At 33.2% G+C, this 23,984-nt stretch overlaps 1 pseudogene; it reads right to left on the bottom strand.

The window, feature by feature from the left end:
* Positions 1-22: 22 nt before the first annotated feature.
* On the bottom strand, positions 23-16,055 carry LOC147387904 (pentatricopeptide repeat-containing protein At1g03540-like; annotated as a pseudogene).
* Between the last annotated feature and the right edge of the window lie 7,929 nt (positions 16,056-23,984).

Below are 23,984 nucleotides of genomic sequence, written 5' to 3'. Positions count from 1 at the left end.
AGTTGATACCCATGGCCTAGGTTCAAATCCCGTTGAACTCATCTTTACCTCCATTAACCACTGTCTCCTTGCTTGCCTAGCAAAAATAAAAGAATAATTTATCGAAACAGTACAGTTTTGGAAAAAATTTACCAAAATGATTACAGTGTACTGTTTTGATAAATAATTGAAAAGTTGTACATGTTTTGGTAAATCTGCCTAAAATATATTTGTTTTAGAACTTCACCATGTTGGATCATTGTTCTTGTCAAGAACTAAGCTTTTTTTTATAGAGGTAACATGAGATATCGATCATCATCAAGTTTGTGGGATCTAACATATCTTATCTATTATTCGCCTATGCTTATAAACAGGAAATCGTGTTGAGAGGTAGACTTATGGGTTTGTGGGTATCCCATCGTACCTTATATAATGGCTGAAGAAGGCTAAACTGAGTTCTTACAATATTGCCCAGCACCGCACTGAACCATAGATGCTTTTCCTTGAGAAATTGATGGTTCTCTGCACAAGCAATGCTGTAGAAAGTGTTGTAGGATGTCAGTGTAGAATGATTCATAATGGGCTGGCCTGATGTCATATTTGGTATTTTAATAAAATAAAAAGTGCCATAACTCACAGTAAAAAAACTAGAACAAGTTTTACAATGTTTTCTCATGTTACAATGAGAACTTCTATTGCCACACCAACATTTAGTTATAACTTAGTCATAACACCATTCTACGTATAAACAATCCTTTGATTTCAAAAGGATTGGTGTTTTATAAATAAAAGTTGGTGTGCCAATACAATCTCTCCTTTACACTTGATGTCTGGGTTGTTAAGACGGCCAACTGATACAATTTTGGGTATGTAGCCCATCCAATAGGTGGCTCATTGACCAAACAATGCGAGCCATTGTGTATAAATTTGCTAAAATAAACCATCAACGATAGCATGCCTCGAATCAACAGTTTTCATCTATTGATTCAGTATAGGCAACTCTCTCAAAATATTTTCTATTTCAGGGTGCGAAAAGTCTCTCATCATAAACGTATGAACCCAACCTCTGATGATCAACCAACCACGTCTAGGATCCTTCTTGACCCCGTCTCTGCCATTTTTAGCCCCCCCCCCCCCCCCCCCCCCCCCCCCCCTCCCCCTCCCCCTCCCCCTCCAATCTCTGATGATCAACCAACTACTTCTAGTGGTTCCGCCTCAAATAAATTGTGAGACCCACTTAAATCATAGTTCAAATAGACCCACTCAGTCACAAAAATCTGGAAAAAACTACAGATTTTTTCCAACAATCCCCCACATATGAAGCGTGATCATTGGGGTCTAGTTCCATCACCCTTTCTCCTGATTTCTCTCCGATTTCTATATTCCCATAATTCCTACAAGCACTTAACAATGTCCTCCATGCCGAATCACCCACATTGTTTTACATAATTTGATATGCCTCCTCTAGTCTCCCGGCACGACCAAAAACATCAACCAAGCAAGAATAATGTTCGGTTTCTGGCTCAATTCTGTACTTTCGATGCATCAAATCAAAGAACACACTCTCCTCTACAACACCCACATGGCTACAAGCCGATAAAACAGATGAGAAGCTTATTTTGTTTGGGACCATGTTCATCTTTTTCATCTCTTTGAATGTCTTGATTGCCTCACGTGCTTTTCCATGTTGTGCAAGTCCTGAGATCAAAGCATTGAAAGTTACAACATTTGGGCTGCCTTGTTCATTGAAAGCTTTGATGGAATCTTCCATGCTTCCACATTTGGCGTACATATTTATCAACGAACTCCCCATGTAGATGTCTTTATGAAAACCATATTTAATAACGAAAGAGTGGAACAGTTTTCCCAAATCCATAGCTGGGTGGCCCGAGCAAGCTGAAATGCATGAAGGGAGACTAAAACAGCTTAAATGGATCCCATCTGCCAACATTTCTTTGCAAAGCCTCAGAGCTTCTAATTCTACTCCATTTTGAGCATAATTTCCTATGATGGAACTCCATGAAACCTCATCCTTGTGAAACATGGCAACAAAAGCGTTACGAGCATCTTCTATTGCCTCACACTTAGAATACATATAGATCACTGCATTCCCAACTGGAGTTTCAAAACTGTGGCTTGACTTCGCAATCTCTGTATGGATCTAAAGACCCATGTTTAATTCCTATTTACTATGACAAGATTTTAGAACTGCAACTAGAGTGGCTCCATCAGGTTTTAGTGTAGTAGTTCGTCGAAGTTCACAATCGAGTTTGATGCAAGAGAGATCAGATTCCTCATCCCTCTGAGCATGACCCATGATCATAGAATTCCAGGAGACCAAGTCTTTATCGGAAATCCGTCTAAAAACATTTTCTGCGGTGCCCATTTCATTAAAATCTGCATAAAGAATTAAGAGAACACTTGCAACAAAACAATCTCTTTGGTAACCATTTTTTATCATAAGGGTATGGACTTGAATTCCTGTTTCTATTCCTCCTATCCCGACACAAGCTTTTATCGCACATGACAAGGCATGTTGATCAGGTTTCACACCTTGTCGACACATATCTCGAAACAAAATCACAGCTTCATCTCCATCACCATTTCTCGAGTAACCAGAAATTATCGAACTCCAAGTGAAACTATCTTTTATTTCCATGGATTCGAGAAATTTTTTACACGAATTCACACTCCTACACTTCCCATACAAATCAATAAGAGCACTGCCCACAACAACATCAATTTCAATTCCAGATTTCAAAACAAGTCCATGAATTTGCTCCACCTCTGTTAAACAACAACAGCACTTAAGCAAACTTGTAAATGTAAAATCATTAGACTCAATCCGATCAACAACCAGCATCTCCGAAAACAATCTCAAAACTTCATCATAATTGCCAATTTGAGCAAACCCAGAAATCATAACGTTCCATGAAACAGAATCTCTATAATACAACCAATTAGAGATGCAGCAAGCATCGTCGAGACTCCCACCAATTTTGAAGTACATGTCAACTAACGAACTACCTGCGAATTCATCTCTCTCGAATCCGAAACTGATACTCAATCCATGAATTTGTAGACCCCAATTCGAGAAAGTTGAGATTAATACAAGCCCGAACTGCTACAGAGAGAGTGAATTTAGGGACGTGCAATTGCAATTTTCTGGCTTTTAAAAAAATAAATAAATGGTGATATTGAAAATTACGTGGATATTATTGTAATTTTCAAAATAAATCAACATGATTTCACTGGAGTGCAATTGCAATTTTCTGGATTTTCTTAAAATAAAAATAAAAAAATTCAAAAAATAAATAAAGGGTGGTTTTGAAGATTACATGGATATTATTTTAATTTTCAAAACAAACCAACGTGATTTCACCAACCTGCCATTGCAATTTTCTGGGTTTTTATAAAATAAAATAAATAGTTAAAAATAAAAATAAAAAAGATGATTTTGAAAATTACATTGATATTTTTGTAATTTTCAAAACAAAATGTGCAATTGTAATTTTCTCGATTTTTAGAAAAATAAATAAAGGATGGTTTTTAAGATTACATGAATATTTTTGTAATTTTCAAAATAAACCAATAAGAGTCAAGGGACGTGCGATGGTCATTATCAAGGTTTTTGTAAAATTAAAAAATTAATTTCTGGCTTGCTCTAGCCTCTATTTACAGAGACCAGAATGGGATTTTTAGATTCGAAACATTCCGTGTATAACAAAATCTCCAAACCCTAATTTATTAGGTTATGAATCACATCATCATAAGTCTACACAAATCCCAATGCCTTTATTATAACCTTCACTGTGCTGCTATAGGGGTCCACCGCACTGCGGCTGTAGTGGGCCTTCTGAGTTTGAAATTCGGTCCAATTCTTTGGCTTGGATTCTGGAATGCGATGAGCTTCTTGTAAATATTTTTCTTTAATCTTTACGTCTCCTATCTTTGACCCTGTCACAACTAATTAACTCAAATTAAGTTAATAATCATAATAAATTCGAAAATAACAAAAACGTGGACTATAAATGCATTATCTTTAATTAGGGATTTAAGACGTATTTTATCCTTAAAATCTTTGTAATTCGAATCTCAAAATAAACTTTCTAGGCCTTGATAATACCCTCAAACCTTGATTTTGCTAGTCCCAAGTAAAAATAAGATAGAAACCACTTAAGCAGGTGACGCGACTGCATTTAACGAATGCAGCAAACCCTTGAACCACTAGTGGACAAATTTGACTCGTGAAGATTTACAATGAAAATTCCCACAAAATTCAAACACTTTTAACAAATATCAAAATCAAAATCAACGTATGTATGTGAAATAAAAAAAATAGTTTAAAAAAAAAAACTGATTTTGAAAATTACATTGATATTTTTGTAATTTTCAAAACAAAACATGCAATTGTGATTTTCTAGATTTAAAAAATAAAAATAAATAAAGGATGGTTTTTTAAGATTAAATGAATATTTTTGTAATTTTCAAAATAAACCAATGCGAGCCAAGGGACATGCGATGTTCATTTTCAGGGTTTTTGTAAAATGAAAACATTAATTTCTGGTTTGGTTTAGCCTCTATTTACAAATACCAGATTAGGGTTTCTAGATTCGGAACATTCTACGTATAATAAAATCTCCAAACCCTAATTTATTAGGTTATGAATCACATCATCATAAGTCTACACAAATCCCAATGCCTTTATTATCGACTTCACCATGCTGCCATAGGGGTCCACCGCACTGCGGTTGTAGTGGGCCTTCTGAGTTTGAAATTCGGTCCAATTCTTTGGCTTGGATTCTGGAATGCGATGAGCTTCTTGTAAATATTTTTCTTTAATCTTTATGTCTCCTATCTTTGACCCTGTCACAACTAATTAACCCCAATTAAGTTAATAATCATAATAAATTCGAAAATAACAAAAACGTGGACTATAAATGCATTATCTTTAATTAGGGATTTAAGACGTATTTTATCCTTAAAGTCTTTGTAATTCGAATCTCAAAATAAACTTTATAGGCCTTGATAATACCCTCAAACCTTGATTTTGCTAGTCCCAAGTAAAAATAAGAAAGAAACCACTTAAGCAGGTGACGCGACTGTATTTAACGAGTGCAGTAAACCCTTGAACCACTAGTGGACAAATTTGACTCGTGAAGATTTACAATGAAAATTCCCACAAAATTCAAACACTTTTAACAAATATCAAAATCAAAATCAACGTATGTATGTCAAATAAAAAAATAGTTAAAAAAAAAAAAAACTGATTTTGAAAATTACATTGATATTTTTGTAATTTTCAAAACAAAACATGCAATTGTGATTTTCTAGATTTAAAAAAAATAAATAAATAAATGATGGTTTTTTAAGATTAAATGAATATTTTTGTAATTTTCAAAATAAACCAATGCGAGCCAAGGGACATGCGATGTTCATTTTCAGGGTTTTTGTAAAATGAAAACATTAGTTTCTGGTTTGGTTTAGCCTCTATTTACAAATACCACATTAGGGTTTCTAGATTCGGAACATTACACATATAACAAAATCTCCAAACCCTAATTTATTAGGTTATGAATCACATCATCATAAGTCTACACAAATCCCGATGCCTTTATTATCGACTTCACCGTGCTGCCATAGGGGTCCACCACACTGCGGCTGTAGTGGGCCTTCTGAGTTTGAAAATCGGTCCAATTCTTTGGCTTGGATTCTGGAATGCGATGAGCTTCTTGTAAATATTTTTCTTTAATCTTTATGTCTCCTATCTTTGACCCTGTCACAACTAATTAACCCAAATTAAGTTAATAATCATAATAAATTCGAAAATAACAAAAACGTGGACTATAAATGCATTATCTTTAATTAGGGATTTAAGACGTATTTTATCCTTAAAGTCTTCGTAATTCGGATCTCAAAATAAACTTTCTAGGCCTTGATCATACCCCCAAACCTTGATTTTGCTAGTCCCAAGTAAAAATAAGATAGAAACCACTTAAGCAGGTGACCCGACTGCATTTAACAAATGCAGCAAACCCTTGAACTACTAGTGGACAAATTTGACTCGTGAAGATTTACAATGAAAATTCCCACAAAATTCAAACACTTTTAACAAATATCAAAATCAAAATCAACGTATGTATGTGAAATTAAAAATAAAAATAAAAATAAAAAAATAAAAAAATAAAAAAATAAAAATAAAAAACTGATTTTGAAAATTACATTGATATTTTTGTAATTTTCCAAACAAAATGTGCAATTGTAATTTTCTAAATTTAAAAAAGAAAACAAATAAATGATGGTTTTTTAAGATAACATGAATATTTTTTGTAATTTTCAAAATAAACCAATGCGAGTCAAGGGATGTGCGATGGTAATTTTTAGAATTTTTTTAAGTAAAAAAAAAATTAATTTATAAAATAAATTAGAGTGATTTACCCCAAAAGACCATTGTTGCATTTTTATTACAAAATATCCATTGGAGTTCTGATAACTCAAAGGGAACCTTGCTTTTATGAAGTTTGTTACCTACCAAATCTAAACCTTGGAGTGGGGATCCATGTCATTGAATTCAAAATGATGAGATTAAGTTGTTGTATTCGGTCTTTCTTTTCTCTGTTTTTGTTACGTATGGAACTTTCTCCTAATGAATAATTGCATAAATTTGAGAAAATAAATAAAAATCATAATTTCTAAATTATTACACATTTATTATTATTAATTATTAAATTGAAAATAAAATTTTCCAATTTTTTTTTTTTTATTATTATTATTTACTTACAACCTCCGACAACAATTTAACAACTTCTAGTAATCGTACAAGAAAATATTTGAGTCCCAAAAGTGAAGAGAAAAATAGTATTCTATATGAAAGTGAAAATAATAAGCCGTATTAGCTACATATACCTTTTGTATGTAGAACTCTTAAATTAGGGCATCGTTTCGTAGATAACATTTTGTCCTATATGGCAAAATAATTTTGGAATGGGCTGATTTTTTTTACAAGTATGATCCCCTCAGCATAGAGATCATCCTCACAAAAAAATCAGCCCATTCTAAAACTTTTTAACCATATAAGACAAAACAGTTGCCTATAATGTTATCTACAAATCTAACCCTTTCAACTACTATACTTTGATTTTTTTAAATATGTACATAAATAAATAATTACTAATAGATTAAACTAATCAAAACATGGATTATTGGATGTTTATGCATATATGATTAGTACAAAAAAATAAGATGAAATATAACTTATTATAATTTATATTAATAATTATAATTGGATATTAATAATTCTGATCGAAATTCACTATTCATCACAATATTTTGTAAAATTAACATTGATTTCCTCATAAAATATATATGTAAAAAGACACTATAGCAACTAAATTTCATGTCAATCCTTAAGAAAATCAAAATATTTCAATACATTTTGTGGACAAATGTCATAATAGAATACTATAATAAAGACTAGAGCCCAAATAAACGTATTAAATTTCGGTTTTAATGTCTATTTCGATCAACTTGGATATGAAAATATTTTGTGTAGTGTCGAAATACATACAATTTTCATAGAAAGCATGGAATATTAAGAAAAAATTCATCGAAACTAAATAAAATGATAAAATAGGCATAAAACAAACTTATAGGTCATCAAAAATAATCCAACATGTAGAATGGAAACAAGATTAGTAGTGTTTTGTTACGTATTAGTGATGTTAAAACAGTGATTGATAACCGAAAACAATTATATTCTATATGGGAATGAGAACAATGGTGTCAAACAAGACAATAAGTACAACATTAATAAATAAATATATATATATATCACTATTTTATTTTTTTTGTTAAATATTTATTAATAAATTGTTAATATATCCAAGTAATTAAAATATAAATGTTCAAAAACGTGTTGATCTTCTTAGACTAAATAAAATAAGATGACATACATATATCTAAGTAATCATAATTCCTTTCTAAAATTGATTAATTTATTAGTAATTTTAGGGGGGGGGGGGATTCAAATGAATTTTAATTCTCATTACATTTTTCCACCAAAATATTGCATTTTTGTGCTTAAAAATATTTTCCCAATTAATTGTCAAGTCTAACCATTGGACTCAAATATATCCGATCATGTTCACCTATCAAGCATTGGATTAAGTAGTGAACAAAAAAATACGTCAAAGTTCGCCAACCTGACCCTATTCACTTAGAACTAAACTAGTTTAATTGGACTCATAGATATGTTGGGTGATAATGGTATATTGCTAGACCTAGGTTGAACCAATAAAAAATAAAGGGGAAAAATGGAGTCAAACAAACTTTCAGAGAAATTGAATCAAGAGCCTTGCTACAGTGACTCGAAATAACAATCGAAGTAATATTGGGTGTACAAAGAATCATCAATTCTCCTCAAGTGTTGAAGACTCTATCTCAAGAAAAAGCTGCAATGGTTTCCTGAAAACTTCATCCTCGAGTAATGCTACTACGAGTGTTACTTCAAGGTACTTTAGCAGTTTTCATTCAGTCAAATATTGACAATATTTTTTGAAATGTCATAAAGAGTTAACTTGAAGATATTAGAATGAAATTCCACACCAAGATCGTGTAAACAACCTAGATAAAGATCTTGTTGAATACACATTCACATTGAATACTGAATTACTACAAAATAAATTTTGATCCCTGAAGAGTCAGTGATGAACTGTTAGAAAATACAATAATGGAACAACCTCTACAAGAAATCTATCTTGGGAAGAGCTAGTTTGTTGTTCTTTGATAATTATCGACAACTCGATAAATCATAATTTAAATGCTAAAAAAACCAAGACAGAATTCTGTCCTCCAAACCCAACAGAATTTGAAATGGCTGCAAATAACAAAAGATAATAGATAAGTCAGATTTTTTATTTGTTTTCAAAAAAATTAGAAAGAAGGGTCCACATCTCACCAACATTGATTTCATGATGCTGTTTTTTGTTTGGGATGGTATTGAAGGTAACTGAAGGCTCGAGATTCTACAGTTATGATAAAAAGAAGGATAAATCAGTTTGGCAAATGGTTGAAGCTATCCGATGTTGAAATTGAAATCTATGAAAATGACAAATCTTAAAAAAAAAAAAATTGAAAAGGTTAATTACTCAAACAGTGCTGAAAATTGTGAAATTCCCACTTCAGCGCATTAGTCATTTTAATTTCAAAAATGGTAAATTATTTTTTTAAATTAAAATATTTTACTTAAAAGGGATAAAAGGTTTATCATTTTATCAAGCGAATTTTCTAACTATTTACTAAAATTAAAGTGGGGAAAAATTAGTTGCAAGAAAAGTTTTCCTTCGCTTTAATTGAAATATTTTGTTATCAAAAATGGTAATTTATCATTTTTGAAATTAAAATGAATAATACATAAATTTTTATAAATAAAAAAATCACCTTTATGGGAATCCCCTAAAAAATGTTCTTTAACTTCATTCACCAGTTTTAGAAGAATTATTGGAAGAAGTACATACAAATTGGTTAATGGTTGGATGCAACCATTATGGCCTTAATTGTAGCAATGGCTTCTAAACCCCCAGCTGCACCGAGGCAATGTCCAATCATAGACTAAAGACAACAATAACAACAAAACCAAAAAGGAGATCCAAGAAGGGGAAAAAATTGTCATTAGAATTCGTATACTTTATCCACAATGTAAGTTGGATGTTAGCAATGTCCAATACCTTTTTTTCCATAGTCACTAAATTGCAATATATTTTTTTCTTATAGTGGAAATATATACATATACATATATATATACCTTATTTGAGGTTGTGTAATATTTATATTAAAAAAAATATCAGACAATGACCAGGGAAAAACCAAGATTTTTTTATGGGAGGCAAAGTACATTTAATTATAAGATTGGATAGCTTGAAGATAAATGGTTTAATTTGAGGAATATATTCAAGGTTTTTGGTTAGAAGTTGAAAAAAAAAGGGTATTTAGGTGCTTTCTCATTAGTGTATGAGATAAGCCCGAAGTCAAGGGGCAATGTCATCAGTTTAAAAACATAAGAGGCTATCTCAAATATCTACCAAAACGCCTACATGCCCCCTCGACCACGGTCTTATCTAATAGAAAAAAATTAGATGACTTCATTACCCTCTTAACATGAAATCGAAAACCTTTTGAATTAGATCTCTTCCCAAAATCAGTAGAAGATGACCTCTTGGGAAAATAAGGTAGGATTTTTGAAGTAGAAGATGATGAGATTTTTGCTAAAAAGTTCTAATGTTTTATAGAAGGGTTTATGACAAAGTTCAAAATGGTAGATTGAAGATGGAGTTAAACAGATTAAAATTAATTTTTTATCGAGGTTGAAAACTTGAAATACTTGAAGATAACAAATTTTAGGGAAATAAAATAAAAAATTTGGATGCCAATTGCAAATGAGGTTATTTAGGTCATTTTCAGTTAGTCTATAAAAGGCAAAACATGTCGAATGGGCCATGTTATCAATTTGAAAACAAAGTTTTGGGTATCTCAAATATTCATCATAGTGTAAAGGGTTATCTAATTAATCAAAAGAATTAAAGCAAGAGGGGTAAAAAGTGGAGGGAGCAATAGGGTCAAAGGAGGCATGTCATTAGTTGAAAACATAAGAGCATCTTAAATTAAAACAAAGAGCAAGGGTAGTCTGAAATCACCAAAAACTTGATTCCCCCCCAACAGTATCCTTACTAGCTCCTCCCTGGCAATGACAATGGAGCCCTTCATTGCATAATAAATGTTTTTCTTTTAAATAATAAATGCAAAGGGCATTTTAGTCTTTAAATATAAATGTCTTATTTACACTAAATACTTTGATAATTAATGGCAACATAATAAATATATTTATTATGTAAAAGGCCAACATACCTAATATTTTTTTGGTAAAAAAATAAAATGGATAAGGATATTACTGAAAAATGAATGTGATGGACATTGCTAATGTCATCATGTGGTCTTGAAAACTAGCATTCCCCTATACACACACTCACACGCACACAAACATACACACACATGCGTGTGCATGCACAGTAGGCACATGCATCCTCTTTGAAGTTAAAAGAATAGGAAAGAGAAAATAATAAATTTGGAATGGTACTTTTGAAAACTAAAAAAAGAGAAAGATAATAAAATTAATTTTTTTTATGAAGATTCGTAATGAAATTAAATCCCAACAATGCTTTATAAGTTTACTTGTGCCTACTAGCACAAGCATCCTTTTTGGGGTTAAGGGAGGTAGAAGATGATATGCAACTAAGGTGGAAAAGGATGCTTAAAAAGAAAGAGAAGATGAGAGACAATAAATTAAAAAATTATCATCAAGATTTATAGTGAAATTTAATCTCAATCCCTCTTTATTTATAAGACAAAGAGATTGGGATCTATCATTGTGTTTATATATATATATATATAGGGACACATTCAACAACTCACATTAGGGAAATCATGTTGAGAAGCAAAATTTGTCATATTATTAGGCTGAATTTTTTACGACGGTCTCTATAGTGAGGAGATCATCCTCACCAAAAATCAGCACATTCCAAAACTTCTAACCCATGTTTACAAGTTGAAAAATCGTGGACCGTCCATTTTTTGTAAACTATTTTTGATGGGGTTAGAAGTTTTGGAATGTGCTGATTTTTGGTGATGATGATCTCCTCACTGTAGAGATCATCCTCACCAAAAATCAGCCCATTCCAAAACTTCTAACCCCATCAAAAATGGTTTACAAAAAATGGACAGTCCATGATTTTTCAACTTGTAAACATGGGTTAGAAGTTTTGGAATGGGCTGATTTTTGGTGAGGATGATCTCCTCACCGTAGAGATCATCCTCACCAAATATCAGCCATTCCAAAACCTCTAACCCATGTTTTGAAAAATGTTTTGCCAAAATGTTTGTTGCTGAACGGGACCCTATATATATATATATATATCAGCACATTCTAAAACTTCTCACCCCGTCAAAAGTGATATACAAATTAACATTAAAAATTGACAGTTCATAATAATTCTTCAACTTTGTAGACCACTTAATTTTGATGGGGTCAGAAGTTTTAGATTGGGCTGATTTTTTTTTAGGATGATCTTCTCACCATAGAGATCATCCTCACTAAACATCATCTCAATAATTTGGTCTCACCATGTAGGCTATATAATAAATACATTTATTATACCCTTAAGAAATGAATTATTATATTGGCATTAATTGCCAAAACATTTAAAATGTCATTCACATTTATGACGTAAATGACAATCATTTATTATGTAAAAAACTAGCATACACTTGTCTCTTTTCACTAAAAGACAAATTGAACAAGGATATTATTGGAAAAAGAAATTAGTGGAAAATACTAACGTCCTTATGAGGTCTTGGATATTAGTATTCCCATATATAATAGAGAGAGAGAGAGAGACCTTGGTTGAGTTGATTTTAATATCTGACACGTTCTTGAACACCTTTTTTATAGCATTCACCTCAGCTAGGTCACCAACAATACTTAAAGTTGCATGTGCATTTATATAGTTAACCTGGGAAAAAAATATCTTTTAAATTTCAAGATGATATCATTCCAAATATGGGACAAACAATATATACCTACTCAGTTTTGTTAACTGCATTTTGAGTCTTATGTGTTTGAACAAAATCTACTTAATATCTCGTGGTTCTCCATCCATGAAATGATTTAGACAACGAGTTTTTTTATCAACAATTTGTAATTCATCTCATTTCACATTTTCAAAAATATCTTTTGATTATTAGTCCTTTTTTTAACTAGGCAAGTAGGGGGTTAAGTAGTTGTCAACGGGTATTGAACCTAAGTTGTGAAAATATAGCACCAAATAAAGTGGTTCAATAATTCAAAAAATTGACTTTCGACATGAAAGTTAATACTATACAAGTAGATAGGCAGATAGGCTTAACATTTTATATTTGATAATACAAAAACTCAAGTCATAGGAACTTAGATAATGATAAAGAAAATATTAATGCTTGAATGACATTGGATTTACTGCATTTTTTACATTTCTTACGTGGAGGTGCTCACATTATCATAGATGTGTTTGCTCGTATCACAAGGAAACAACATCTACGATTATGTGCGTACCTCCACATCAGAAATGTAAAAAATCACAGTAAATCTAATGTCACCCTAGCACAACTCTAAAGAAAATTACAATATGCATTATGTTAGCTTATTTTTTTATGAATTGATTACAATATTCGTTAATAAGAAAGCATATAACATAATCAATAGAGGAGAAAACATAGATAAATATTTTGATGAAATTATATAATTAGATAAGATTTTGAAATATTCTCATACATGGATAAATTATTTTGATTTTTGATGGGTAAGTTAGAGTTGAACTTACGACCTAAAAGTTGCTTTGCAATATGTACCAATTGAGTTATATGACTCTACTAAACACAAATAAATCTTATTGTCTATATAAACTTTTGTAGTGAATTTACACTTTTATTCCTTTGATTTTCTAAAATTTACATAAGCAAATTCTAGAACCCTTGCTTGCAAAATCGTATTTAAATACATAACTTGACTAATAATTTTATAAATTTCTTTATTTTTACCAGCAAAAATTCTGATACCTCGCACAATAATCATCTTTTTTAATAAATGGCAAAATCATATTAGTTCAGGACTAGCTATGAAAATATCAATTTAATTATGCTCTACCCTTCTTTATTTTTAGGTTGTTACATCAACTTTCAATTAATAATTTGAAGACTTTAGTTTTGCATCATCTACATTACCTTAGAAAACGCATGCTAAATCTTCTTTATATAGGTGATATAAGCCTAATTGTTTTAATTTTTATTTTATAGGTGTTAAGGCTGATGTTTTGAAAGGAAACCAATTAAAAGCCCAATGTTAAAGAAGACAATAAAGGAAGGGAATTCTTGAAAGTAGATTAAAAAAAATATATAATAGATTGATAACTAAAATAATGAAGCAAGAACATTCTTGGAAAATACGACAAAAAAGGAAGAGCTTAAAAAGATTAAGAAAAAGAAGGAAGGACTAAGAAAAGAGAGAAGCTCTTTCTTTCTGACGTAACTCACAACTTTTTTCTCTCTCTCTTCCTTTTCTTTTATGTTCTACATTCACTTTCTTTGTATTTAATTGTTCTTTTTCCCTAATTAATTCTCTCTACCAACTTTTCTTCCTTTTCTTTTATGTTCTACATTCACTTTCTTTGTATTTAATTGTTCTTTTTCCCTAATTAATTCTCTCTACCAACTTTTCTGAGACTCTTTACTTTTGTCCCTAGTTTTTCATTTTCTTCATCTCTTCTATTATTTTTTCTCCTTGATACCCTCTTTTCTCTATTTTTTTATTTATTTTCATTCTAATTTTCAAGGATTGATTAATGAATTATTTTCTTGGATTTTTCAGAGATGATTAGCTAAACTTTTAGTCAAAATTAGAGGAGAACCCATGACGAATGGTAAGTTTGATTTTATTTGATAAAAACATGGAGGTAAAATTGTTTGGGTTTTTTTAATTCAATAAGTATTTTATTTAGGATTATTATTATTATTTAACTATAAAATTCTTTGATTTGGTCTGAACTTCGGTTGCATCAAATGCTTAAACTTCTTGTGTTAATTTAACAACGTGCTACATACAATTTTTAGATAATCAAACACATATTTTTGGATTATTATGTCAAAATTTCATTACCAAATATTCCAATTATAACAAACCATTGTTCAATTTAAGTTTAAACAAAAATTGGTCAAACAAATAAATTTTACAATTTTCCCATGGTGGATCTTCAATTCCTTAACCATTTTTCTATTATTGTTCTTGATTTTAAATTTATTCTCGCTTTAGTTTCAAAATCCAAAATTTAGATTTTTTTTTTTTCCTTTTCTTTTTCATTAATTTTTGCTCACTTTTGATTTAATCCCCATGGATCGATCTTAGACTCTCGAGTATTTCACTATATCACTACATGTCCTGAACTTAGGATTTTGACACTATTTAAGTTGTAGCTAATTATATTATTAACAATAGTAATAAAAAATATATATAAATAAAAAATCTGAAAAATTACATAACATAGTTGTCCTACTCCTACATCATATTAGATATACATTTTTTTTTTACTAGGCAAACAAGGGGCTAGTGGTTAATGGAGGTAAAGATGAGTTCAACATAATAGATATACAATAGTTAAAAACAATATTTAAATGTAAAAAATAATGTGCATAAGCACATAAGAAATTTGGTTAAAATACACACACACACAAAAAAGTACCTCTTCGGATGATATGCCGGCATTTTCAGGACTTAGTTCAATACATGATACCAAACCAAGTCCATCAGCTCTGGGGTTGCTTATATTATAAGCATCACAGTAAATTGAACCTCCTAAGTACTCGGCAAAAATGTGTGTACCTCGATTCTTCGCATGCTCTAAGCTCTCCAATACCTATCAAAATAATTGTTGAATCTTTATATAGAACAAAGTAGAAGACTTTCATTATGTAACAACATCCATATAAAAGAAAATTTTTAATTCTGTTTTAAAATAAAGATTATACAATAATTAAAATGAAATGAATTAAAATTGCAATCGCTTCCAGGCTTATGAAATCATAAATGTCATTGTTGGCCTTGGGAGTCAATGGGTAAGTTGTATTAAATTTGGTACAAATATATACAGCCCAAGATATTAAATTTCGATTGCGATGTCTATTTTGGTTAGTTTGTTAATGAAATTTTTTGTACAAGTATTTTGATTAATATGAAAATAAATATAATTTTCTTGAAAATATTGAAACAATAGAAATGATAGAAATGCATTTGAGTCATAAGAAATATAATAAATAATCATATGAAGTGTGAAAATAAAATTTAACAACTTCTAGTAATCATACAAAAAAATATTTGAGTCCCAGAAGTGAAGAGAAAAATAGTATTCTATATGCAAATGAAAATAATCAGCCATATTAGTTACATATACCTGTGTATGTAAAACTCTTAAACTAAGACAGCGTTTCATAGATAACATTTTTTCCCATATGGCATAACAATTTTGGAATGAGCTGCTTTTTTGCAAAGATGATCCCCTTAACATAGAGATCATTCTCACAAAAATCAGCCCATTCTGAAACTTTTTGCCCATATAAGACAAAACACGTTGTCTAGAACATTGTCTAAAATGTTATCTACGGATCCTGACCGCTTCAACTATTATACTTTAATTTTTTTTAAATAAGTACATAAATAAATAATTACTAATAGATTAAACTAATTAAAACAAGGATTATTGGATGTTTATGCATATGTGATTATAGTACAAAAAATTAAGTTGACATATAACTTATTATAATTTATATTAATAATTATAATTGGATATTAATAATTCTGATCAAAATTCACTATTCATCATAATATTTTGTAAAATTAACACTGATTTTCTCATAAATATATATGTAAAAAGACACTATATCAACTAAATTTCATGTCAACCCTTGAAAAAATCAAAATATTTTAATACATTTTGTGGATATATGTCATAATAGAATACTATAATACAGACTAGAACCCAAATAAAGGTATTAAATTTTAGTTTCAATGTCTATTTTGACCAACTTGGACATGAAAATATTTTGTACAGTTTGGAAATACTGAAAGCGCCCTCGATCCGCGGGGTGCGCGGATCCACTTTTGACCCTTGAGGTTTGGGAGTTGTCACCTAGTTATTACGGTCTAGGAACCAAATACTGACTCTAAACGGATAAAAGAACCAATCTACTATAGAAAAATTGAATCCGAGGATCACATTACGGGGTTGGAAGGTGTTAGGCACCAATCCCACCCGGCCAATGCCGGTCTCTACTTATCCCAAATAAGACTACATTGCTATGACAAAACCTAGATAAAAAAATAACAAAAAATCTTACCTTCGATCTGCAAAGGTTCTATTCCCTCAGATCTGGTGAAACTGCTCCTTGTACCGTACTCATTACTTCGTTCTGTCTTCGGATCTGATTTCTAATCTCCGAGACAAGGTATTTCCTTCTTAGATCTGGGTGCTTCGAATTTCTTGTGGATTTTGGGGTGTTTTTGAATGGTTTCTAGGTATTTTTTAGGCTAAAATCGAAGTAGGAGTGATGGGTAAGGAGTTGGGACTCCAAAATTAGGGTTTTGGAGCGGTTGTGGAGGCTTCTTCACCTACTTTTTCTAGGGTTTTTTCTTTTATACGAAAATAGGGTGTGGAGGCTCCTATTTATAAAGTTTTTTAGAAGCATTAAGGTTTGTTTTAGAGTTTTAGTTAGGGTTTTGACTTTAGTCTTATGAGATTGACTTAGTCTTTAGGGTTTTAATTTAGGGTTTTGACTTTAGTCTTATGAGATTGACTTGATTAGTTTAGATTAGGGTTTTGATTTAGGATTTTGACTTTAGTCTTATGAGATTGACTTTAATACTTTAACTTTAGTCTTTCTTGGTTGGCTTTTAATATCTTGACTTTAGTCTTACTTGATTAACTTTAATGTTTCACTTTACATTATTTAATGATTCGTTTATTAATTTCAAAAATTTTAATTATTAAAATTATAAAATTACCGTTTTGCCCTCGGAGAGGATTTTTTACGTTTTAAGTCGTTTTTCAATGTTTCAGGATGTTTTGGAATCAGTTTTTCGTAAGGAATTCAATGGGAATGTTGGTTTTTATCATTTATGAAAAAATTTTGTGTGAAATGATCGTGAATTTTATGAGGGGTATTTTCGTAATTTTGTCAATTTTTGTGAAAATTGGTGAAGTGGTTTATTTGGTTTCGATTTGTTGTTTTATGTGTTTTGAATGGGTTTTCCTAAGCGTAACGTAGGTTCTAGGGTTGTTTTGATGTTAGGGGTATTTTCATAATTTGATCATTTTTAGTGGTTTTTATCGTGAAGCTTCTTTTTGGTTAGCAAGATGATGATTTCTATGTTTCTGGGGTCGTATTTTTCTAGCGTAGTGTGATTTCTAAAGTTTTGTCAGTTCGAGATACCTCATCCGGATTTCTGAAACATATCTGGTAACAAAATAAAGCATTGGAATAGACATCCAGCATTGGGAACCGTTGCGATCGGATTGACGAGTTGATTAATCAGGCGAGTGCAAAAATGAGGTGTCTACAGATGCCCCTCTTTGGCAGAGGGTTGAAGCAAACTATATAGCAAATCTATTTTGGTAGATAGTGCGATATCTGAATGCCAAAGCTAGTGACAATTCATTTTGCAGCCTGATTTAGTAATTCGTCGGGGTGTTCGGATCCTTGAGGGTAAAACTCTCCCCGAACTAAAAAGTTGTCAGGTCCTTGAGCGCGAGCTCCTACTGACAGTGTCAGATCCTTGAATTTTAGAAAATTCTCCTTGACTAACGAAACAACTGTGCAAGTGTGTGCACTGTGTGAAACTGAGTAAAATCTGAGTAAAACAAAACTCGAGAAAATTTGAATGAGATTTGAGACAAATCTGAGCAAAAGTTGGGAGAAAGTCGAATGTCTTACTCTACCTTCTCTAGGTGAAGAGTAATGAATTTATATTTTTTTTTAGAGTCTTACTCTACTTACTCGGAGTGAAAGAGTAATGCACTAATTTTTTTTTTAGGAAGTTCTACTCTACCTACCCGGAGTGAAAGAGTAATGAACTATTTTTTTTTTTTTTGAAAGTTCTACTTTACCTACTCGGAGTGAAAGAGTAATGAACTAAACTTTTTGAAAGTCCTACTCTACTTGCCCAGGGTGAAAGAGTAATGAACTAATTTGTTTTGGGAAGTTCTACTCTACCTACTCGGAGTGAAAGAGTAATGAACTAATTTTTAGGGAAGTTCTACTTTACCTACTCGGGGTGAAAGAGTAATGAACTAATTTTTTAGAAATTCTGCTCTACCTACTCGGAGTGAAAGAGTAATGAACTAATCTTTTTGAGAGTCCTACTCTACCTGCCCAGGGTGAAAGAGTAATGAACTAATATTTTTTTTGGGAAGTTCTACTCTATCTACTCGGAGTGAAAGAGTAATGAACTAATCTTTTTGAGAGTCCTACTCTACCTGTCCAGGGTGAAAGAGTAATGAACTAATTTTTTTTTTGGGAAGTTTTATTCTACCTACTCGGAGTAAAAGAGTAATGAACTAATTTTTTGGGAGTTCTACTCTACCTACTCGGAGTGAAAGAGTAATGAACTAATTTTCTAGGAGTCCTACTCTACCTGCTTAGGGTGAAAGAGTATTGAACTAATTTTCTGAGAGTCCTACTCTACCTATGCAGGGTGAAAGAGTAATGAACTAAAATTTTTTTTTTTTTTTTTTTGAAAAACGAACGGGGGATTAACACCGCATTTGATTCTTTCTTTTGAGAAAAATAAAGAGTTGGATTTTATGAAGGTCCGCTCAACACTTTAACTTGCTTTTGAACCTCAGGGGTTTTCAACAAATTGCTATCAAGAGGGTAACCTTTAAATTCAGAGTTAACCTTATCCTTTGGGGTTAGAATTGACCAGGTTTCAGAACCAAAATGCCCCTAGTTTGACAAGGAATATTGCACTGGGGATAATTGAACATAATTTGAAAACGAATGCCTCTAGTGTAAGGGGGAAACTATACTCTTTAGAAAAGGAAGTGCCCTTGTTATGAAAATTTGAAATCCTTGATTACCGCAAACGCAATAAAGGTTTAACTTTTAATTTTGACTTTTTATATTGAAGATTTTGAGTCAGGCTCAAAGAAATTGGAACAAAATATTTCTTTCTGAAATTCATCATAGAATTTATTCTTTCTCCCCGTCGATTCACTTAGAGATATGAAACTCTTCAGATCAATCATAGATGAGATACTTGTATCCACTGAGTCTATATTTGGTTCAAACTGGATATTGAAACTTGATCATTCGGACTTTGGATGTTTCGGCTCAAACCATCTTTTCAGCTTCTCAACTCAATGGAGATTTTCTTTTATTTTTTGGTTGCTCTCAGTTTTGCCTAGATTGCCTCTTCAGGTTCTCAATCTAGCGAGCATGCTCTAGCTTTTGCCTAGATCGCCTTTTTAAGTTTTCGATCTAGCGAGCTTACAATTTTTTCTCTTCTCTTTGCTCTGATTGTTGTCAAAGTCGTCCTTTCAGATTTTCAACCTTGCGAGCTTGCCTTAATTTTTGCCTAAGCCGCCCTTTTCGGGTTTTCAACTTAGCAGGCTTTTTTCTTTTCATCTTGTCTGAACTTCTGGGATTGCTGTCTGATCATGTTTTGCTATCTTTCTTGACTTTTCGCACGGTACTTAGGAGGACTTTTATGGGTAAGCTTAGGACTAGGTTGTAGGCACCAAAATTTTGAGGAGGCCTTTACAAATTTTATAAATAAAAATCCCTAATTTTATTAATGGACTTCAAATCCAAATTGAGTCCATTAAATGAGAACGTGCCCCCTTACAAGTTTGGGTTTTGGGTTTTCGCAGATAAAGCTCATGATCCTATAAATTCAAGTGATCCACATTAAATATTGGGCCTTACACCTAAATAAATGAGTTTAGCTCAATAATGATCCATAGAATCCTTAAAATGGGATTTGGACAAATTTAGCCTCTTAAACAAATCAATTAAACCTCTTTAAGTTGGGGTATAATTGGAAAGTTAAATTATTTTAATCTATAAATACAAGGGCCTCTCTCATTGAGAGGGGATCTGGATCACTTTCTCTCAGAAGACAGAAGCTCTCCCTCTAGAGAAGAAGAAGCTCTCAAGCCCTCCTCCAGAGACAAAGCAAAAGTTCTTCAGAGATCCGGACTCCGACTAAAGAGAAGATCAAGCATAAAGCTCTTCTCCGGAAGCCAAGAAAACTTTCTCAGCCGATAAAGCGCGAAGCCCGGAGAGAAGAAAATCTACAGAAGCCTCTACAGAAGATCAAGCACAAAGCAAAGCCACCGTCCAAGCAACCTTCTCAGCCGATAAAGCGCGAAGCCCGGAGAGAAGAAAAGCTACATACATCATCATCACTATTTTTGTATTTGACTGTTAATCAGAGGAAACACTGAGATTTGTATCCACTTTTCATCAAAAAATCAATAAAATCATTTGCGATCATTTTTCACGGATCTCGAGGTAGATCCGTAGAAATTTACTGTAGACAAATTTCTGGCACGCCCAGTGGGACTATCTCAACCTCTCATCTTTCAGTCAACTGCAAGAACATCACCTAAAGCATCGATGGCATCTTGCAACGTCAACGCTATCGCATCTGCTGTTATTGAGAAAGGTAAGAAAATTATTTCGTCCAATCTTGAATCTGATCAGGTTACTAGTCGCGATCATCATGTGACACGAACAATGACAAAGATTGGAGGAATCAATCTAATGGAGCCTCTCCAGCATCACTCCAAGAAACGTGCCACAAAAACAGCACTTACCACGAAGCAATCATGGGCGGACGCGGTAGAAGATGACTCGCCAGATTCTGGATCTGATTCGAAGTCAAGCGAGGGATCATCTAGATCTTTATCGATCACTTCTCCATCACAAACTCACACATCCATCAGAGCAGTAATGACAGCCGGAGCACTAACGATGGAGGAACAAGTTGCTCAGATGGCAGACACCATCAACAAGTTAACAAAAGCAATGGAAGAAAAAGATATTCAAATTGCAACTCTCGCCAGCCGTTTGGAGCAGAAAGACAAAGAGAATGAGTTGAGTGCTGGACCCTCACATCCTCCAAGATTCACCCCTGAAGTATACATGGCTCCGCACGAAGAGGAACAACGAGCAGACTATTCAGGTTCACGAAAAGCTACTCGAGATCCACCACAAGGTTCTGTTGCCTCGCTTTCTGTTCAACAACTGCAAGCAATGATTACTGACACCATTCGTGCTCAGTATGGGGGCATGCCACAGTCCTCATTGGTCTACTCCAAACCTTATACTCAACGCATCGAACAAATGCGTCTTCCGGTAGGATATCAACCACCAAAATTCCAACAGTTCGAAGGAAAAGGCAATCCAAAGCAGCATATTGCCCACTTCATCGAAACTTGAAACAACGCCGGTACATTCAGAGACTTCATGGTGAAACAATTTGTTCGCTCCCTTCGCGACAATGCGTTTGATTGGTACATTGACTTGGAACCCAACTCAATAGACAGTTGAGATCAACTCGAAAGAGTGTTCTTCGGTCGCTTCTACAGCACTAGAAGAACAGTAAGTATGGTGGAGCTCGCCGCTGTCAAACAAAGGAAGGATGAACCAGTCATTGAGTACATAGAGCGATGGAGAAATCTTTCCCTCAACTGTATGGATCGACTCTCCCAATCTTCTACTATCGAGATGTGTGTTCAAGGGATGCACTGGCAACTCCTCTACATTTGAAAGGAATCAAGCCACACACTTTCGAAGAGCTGGCTACTCGAGCCCACGACATGGAGCAGAGTATAGCTGTGCATCAAACTCCACGACTAAGCGAGCCTTGAAGACAGGAAAAGAAGGACGGTAAGTCCTTCAAAACTAAAGAAGTCTTGTCTACCACTACCAGCAAACCTGTCAAGATCACAGGTAAGAGAAGAGAAGAGAAGATCAGCCGCGAGCTGATTCAACACAAGAAAAAGGAAAAGCTTGGAAGACTCTCAAAGAGCTTGAAGCAAAAGAGTACCTTTTTCCTGATGCTGATGTCTTGGGCATGTTCGAAGAGTTGCTGAAATTAAAGCTCATTGAACTTCCAGTGCCCAAACGACCCGAGGAAGCAGGTCGCGACAATGATCCGAAGTATTGTCGCTATCACAGGGTGATCAGTCATCCGATTGAAAAATGCTTCGTTTTCAAGGAGAAGATTATGGATTTGGCACGTCAAGGGAAAATTGAACTTGACTGTGTCGAAAATGTTGCTACTTCCAACATGACCTCTGTCACTTTTGGATCTTTTGATCCAATACTTTTGACAAGTCAGTATGCTACGCAGATTCCATCTCCTCAGATCACCAAAATTTTACCTAAACCATCGCAACTCATGTCTGTACATTTTGATGTTGAAAAGGCCTATCCCACGCTGGGGGCAAGGCCACATCAAAGAAAAATCATCACCTTTCCCACTTCACTTCAAGAAGGACCACAATCTCATTCGGCTTCAAAATCAAAGTCAGACATCTCAGAGTCTGCTTCAGTTGATGATGAAGGGTGGACAGTTGTCACTCGTCGAAAAAGACGTCCTACATATGTGTCGACTCCTTCTATTTCGAAGCCAAAGAGAAAGAGAAGAAAGAAGAAACCAAGTACAGGGTCAAAGAAACGAAAGAGAGCAACAAAGAATAAGGCTTTCCGAGTTCCGTCCGCAGACCCCGAAGACATCCTTCAGCAACCTCCTCGTCTACCGATCACACTTCTAGAATTCTTACCCAAGAAGCTCTTAAAGGAAGTCTGAACGGTTTCATGTCATCAAGTGGAAGCAGAAATGCTAGAAGATGATGTCGGTGATAGGCCCGAAGAACATCCTACTACTTCCAATGAGGGAGATCAACGACTTGAGAAAGACAATAGCACCTCGGAAATAAAAGATTCACAAGTCGACGTGGATTTGTCCAGTGAATTCTAAAAAGTTCAGCTTACTTCAAAGCAAAGCTCAACTGATTCAAAACAGGAAATTCAACCTGACATAGATCCACAACAAGACAGTATGTGTATGGCCACAATCACCTTCACTGACGAGGATCTCCAATTGGGGTCTCGACCTCACAATAGGCCTCTTTATGTTACAGGTTATGTGAGGGAGACTAAAATTCAAAGAATCCTCCTGGATTGCGGTTCTGCGGTCAACATCATGCCAATTCGTACTATGAAACAAGTTGGCATCTCATTGGATCAACTTGCTCGCAGTAAGTTGATGATTCAGGACTTCAACTTAGGAGGTCAAAGAGCGATCAGCATGATAAGAGTCAAGCTTTCTATCGCAGATTTGGAGTCAACAGCACTCTTTCATG

This window comes from Akebia trifoliata, chromosome 13 (assembly GCF_017979445.1).
Source record: "Akebia trifoliata isolate Shusen 1 chromosome 13, ASM1797944v1, whole genome shotgun sequence".
Taxonomy (NCBI): Eukaryota; Viridiplantae; Streptophyta; class Magnoliopsida; order Ranunculales; family Lardizabalaceae; genus Akebia; species Akebia trifoliata.
Note: the sequence above shows the minus strand (reverse complement) of the source record. Positions and strands in the feature narration are given on the sequence as shown.